The 4,851-nt window shown below is 32.0% G+C and overlaps 1 long non-coding RNA gene across 1 annotated transcript; it reads left to right on the top strand.

Moving 5' to 3' along the window:
* The first annotated feature begins 2,231 nt into the window (after nucleotides 1-2,231).
* Nucleotides 2,232-4,554, top strand: LOC145162293 (uncharacterized). Its single transcript, XR_013739022.1, has 7 exons — nucleotides 2,232-2,381; nucleotides 2,492-2,579; nucleotides 2,844-2,887; nucleotides 2,983-3,145; nucleotides 3,237-3,347; nucleotides 3,452-3,517; nucleotides 4,391-4,554. It is a non-coding gene; the product is annotated as an uncharacterized LOC145162293 (long non-coding RNA).
* Nucleotides 4,555-4,851: the final 297 nt, after the last annotated feature.

Below are 4,851 nucleotides of genomic sequence, written 5' to 3'. Positions count from 1 at the left end.
ACCGGAGGGAGCCCTGGTATCAGTGTGCGGCTGTTTGTGGGTCACAGATGTGGATCCTTGGGGGTATCGGCCATTACGCTAGCTAGTGTCATGGTCTGAGACACGACTGCCTAATTTTTATATGTTCTCAACCGAGGGTGCCCTTGGTATCAGTGTGTGGCTGTTTATAGGTCATGGATGTGTATCCTTGGGGGTATTGGACATCACGCTAGATAGCATCATGGTCCAAGACATGGATCCCTGATTTTATTATGTTCTCAGCCGGGGGAGGGGGCATGGTATCTCAGTGCGGTTATTTATGGGTCATGGATGTGGATCCTTGGGGGTATCGGAAATCACTCTAGCTAGCTAGCTAGCATCATGGTCCGAGACACAGCTCCGTGATTTTCGTATGTTCTTAGCGAGGGTGCACTCCGGTATTAGTGTGTGACATGTCAAATTAAAAGATAGTGAAGTTGTTTAAGAATATGGATGTTTTATTTTTTTATTTAACTATTTACCTTTTTATATATAAAATAGATTTCAGTTTAATATAACTTAGTTATCAAAGTACAACGAGTAAATATAGATGTTTTATTTTGTTATTTAATTATTTCGATTTATATATGGAAAAAGATAGTGAAGTTGTTTAAGAAATGTATTTTTTGGCAAAATCTTTTAAAAGATACTTGTGGCAGGTCAAATTAAAAGATAAAAAAGTCAGCATTTGTCTTTTCACTAAAATGGAACTGCCTCAAACATGCTTATGTGTCATAAAACTTAGAATACATAAATACCCTCAAATATGGTGGGAAATAATACTATAAACAAGGTTAATTTCGTATTTTCAATATACAAATGATATTTCATCTTACCTTTTTCCACAATCCACTAAAAATATAAATGTGTTTTGACTTTTATAACCCCATTATGATTTCATATCTTCAATTGAAATGAGGAATAAAAAAGTCAAATCACATATTTTTATTTGATGTAGATTAGATAACAAGTACAATGGAAACATGATGAACCTATTCAATCCCCCACGTCACATTTCCTAAGACTTTCACTACCGCTCAACATAGGGAAATGGTTGACAGTTGTACAGCTGAAATCTGTTTTGTACCTAGTCGGATGAAACTCCATTCCATTTCAATTACACCATTTTTGTGTATAAATATTTTTTTATCTTGTTAAATACAAATTATAAATCAATATATAACTTAATTAAATATCATGACAACTCCAAAATATAGATAAAAATCTAAAATAAACTTAAAAGTATGTCAAAGTTTTTATTAGAAAGTTTGACATTATTACTGAGAATCAACTAATAAGAACTTTTAAATTAGTACTTTAAAAAAAACTACTGAACTTAAACCATATTACTTAAGTGTCCTCTTATAAAATAGTATAGAACTAACACACTTATATATATAATAATAATATTTTAATGTGAATTGTATTTATGGTGATTAATTTAATATCTTAAAGACTAAATAAACAATGATATCAACTCAGAAGACTTTGTTAATAAAGTTATAACACTCAACGATAATTTGGTAATAAGAGTGATCATGATTCATGAATTCCAATTGATATACTTAATCATATAATTATGTTCTTAGTTTCAATGCATGAAACCAATATATTTGCTATTGATATCTTTTTATTTTTGTATTCTTATGCTCTTACATAAACTTGAATTTTGAATAAGAATGTGATAATTTGAACGAGATTTATTATGTATACCTAGTTACACACCACTAACCACAAATGTGGTGGGTACTACATCACTATCACCTCATCACCACATACAAAAAAATGTGTTAGTTAATTAAATGTAGAAATAAGTAGAGAGAGAAAAAAATATGAATGGGTCTACTCAATTGTGGTGGTGACCACATTTCACCACAACATCATGGGGTGGTTTTCATATTCCACCACATTGTCACATCAACCACATATGTGGTCAGTGACGAGTTTCATTTATGAATTATTATATATATACTAATTTACAAGTACATGATGAACAATTCTTGCATCTGATTGGCTGTTTTTTTTTGTTTTTTTTCCATTTATTTTATGTCTACTTTTTGTTATTTATCCATTTATCCAATTATTTATTTCTATAGTGGATTACAAGTGTGCCCTGTGCCATGGACGTGTTCTTCTCTTCCTCCACCTGGTTCCTGCTCCCAACACGGTGTCCTCCACCGTTTTTTCCCCAATCACATTATTCCACTGTATCTTCTCTAAACTGCTTCGTGTCCTACGTCTCTTCCACCTTCTCGATCTTCAACGCCTGCTTCCTTCATTTGCTTCGACTTCAGGAAGGTGTCGTTTCATCCTCCCGCTTTTGTTTGAAGACCTTGAGATTCAACTTATTACCCCCATAACAAGTACTGCTTCTTACAAATTCAACTCCCAAATAATGTTTGAATACGTAATGTTTTCTGAACTTGCTTTTTAAAGTAATAGCTCCACTTCTTCCATATTTTCCCAAATTTAGAAATCGCTTTCTTCCCCGATTTTGTGTCGCCCCTGCAAGCTCTTCGTCCCACGGTTCCAATGATTTTGTCGATGTTTTGAAGCATAAGGTTAGTAACTCCATTTCTTTAATAATGTTTCTGAGGCTTGATTCTTTTGATTTTGTTGTTCGCACCCTATAAGCAAAACCCTAGGTTTTTGTTTGATGGTTACAGAGGAAGGAAGTTGATAAATTGATTTTTAGATTATTGAATGAAATTACTGAATAAGAATAAATTCAATTTTTTTCTTGTAAGAAAGTTGTTGCTCTGTAGCTCTATGCCTCTTGGATTCCCACTCTAACCATTGTTTCTCATGGCTGCTCCAAATGCTAGAAGGAACTGGTCAAAGGATGTTGTTGACAGGGATGCTGAGAACGGTTAGTTAGTAATTTATATAACAACTGTTAAAATTTTAAAATAGTTTGCATCCTTTTTATAATTTGATTGGTTTGTTGTGGTTTATATGTTGAAGGGTGCACCAGGAAGGTTAAACTCACAGAAGAAGAACTTGGAGGTTGTTGAATCGATTGGTGTATCAGGGAAAGTTGACCACAATAAAACAGTCAAATACTTCAGGTTAAAGACCAGGCATGGGATTGCAACTTACACACCTTGGTCTAGATGCATCTGCACCAGTAAGTAATTTATATAAAAGTTGTTTAATTTTTAAAAAAATTTGGATCGTTTTTGTGATTTGATTGGTTTGTTGTGGTTTATATGTTGAAGGGAGCAGCAAGAAGGTTAAACCCACAGAAGAAGAACTTGGAGGTTGTTGAATCAGTTGGTGCACCACAGAAAGTTGACCCCAATAAAACACTCAAATACTTCAGCTTAGAGGTAGGCTATTTAAATATCAGTTATCATTTATGGAATAATGGATTTCAATCATTGTTTCTAGCATTATTTATGGAATTAAAAGCACTTTATAATTAATGATGCAGTTTCAAGACACTCACCAAAAAGAAACAGATGAAAATCTTGATTTCAGAGCCCTTCTAAGCGGATTTGTAAGTCCCCTAAACTTATTTCAACATTAAAAAATTAAATACTTTTTTTAATTATAAAATTTGTGATAGTACATACACTAAATCTGTTTTGATGCATCCAAGAACCTTATGTACAAGTGTTTAAAACATTTTTTTAACAACCCAGACTGAAGAATCGGATACGTAATTGCCATGAATCTCATATGAGTCTCTTTCAAGACGAATCAGGATAAGTTTCAGCTTTCTTAAACTATCTAATGATTTTTTATCCTAAACATCGTTTTTATTTTTGGGTTTTTCTTTCTACTTGAAACATTAAATCTACATTTGTCAAAGTAGATTTTTTTTTCTTTTTGCCATACGATAAAAAACTAAAAAACATTATCTGTTTTTTTCATTTTTTTTACAAATTAAAGATCATTTTTATACGTTTTAATATGCAAACACATCTTCGTTTTATGTATGTAACAAGCTAACTGATGTTAAGTTGATTTTAACCGGAGGGTAGTTTTGGGCATGATTTTTTGGTTGGTTGCAGGTGGTAGTTTGGCCATGATTTTTTAGCTTGATTGCAAGTTTCTAACCTTTTTTTTTTGTAATTTTCGGTCATGACAAAACGTAAAATTAAATTTATGTCTTCCATTTTATTTCCTCAATGAATTTCCAAATTTGAAAATCAAAGAGGATGGCCGATACATTTATTACAAAAGTGGTGGATTGTCTAATGTATAGGGTTGCAATATGGTTTTTCCTTTTAATTTCGTATCTGCATTATAAGGAAGATGATATATTAGGAAAACAAATGTAACTGTATTGTTATATAACTAGCATATCTTCTATTAGCATTACAATTTATGTTGTTTGATGTTTGACCATGTTTATATTTGGAGGCAGGGTTATACAAAGATACAACAAGAAGAAGTGTACACTAGACTCAAACAAATCTTGGAGGTTTACAATCCGTTTGTATAATTACTTAATGAAACAGTTGCTTTGTTTTGATTGTTTTTCTTTTTTGTCAAGCCTTTGAAGCATCAAAGTGAATTGCATTTTTAATTTTGGGCGCTATTATATATTATATTATATTATATAAAAGTCGTGTTATGGTCTCTTTTGACAAGTAGATGTTTTTTGTGAATGTACTGGCCTATCACAATGGGAAAAAATTGTTGCTATATCCTATTTTTAAATAAATGACTATGAAATACCCTTCAACCCCCGCAACTCCAACACCCGCAACGCGGGATTCTTCCCTAGTTTATATACTAATTTTTAATGATAATATTAATTTAAAATATTTCATATTAAAGTATATTATGTTAACTATATGATGAGGCATTATGGAACATTCTAGA

The sequence above is a fragment of the Lactuca virosa genome, chromosome 3 (genome assembly GCF_052849685.1).
Source record: "Lactuca virosa cultivar CGN04683 chromosome 3, Lactuca_virosa_CGN04683_v6, whole genome shotgun sequence".
NCBI lineage: Eukaryota > Viridiplantae > Streptophyta > Magnoliopsida > Asterales > Asteraceae > Lactuca > Lactuca virosa.
Note: the sequence above shows the minus strand (reverse complement) of the source record. Positions and strands in the feature narration are given on the sequence as shown.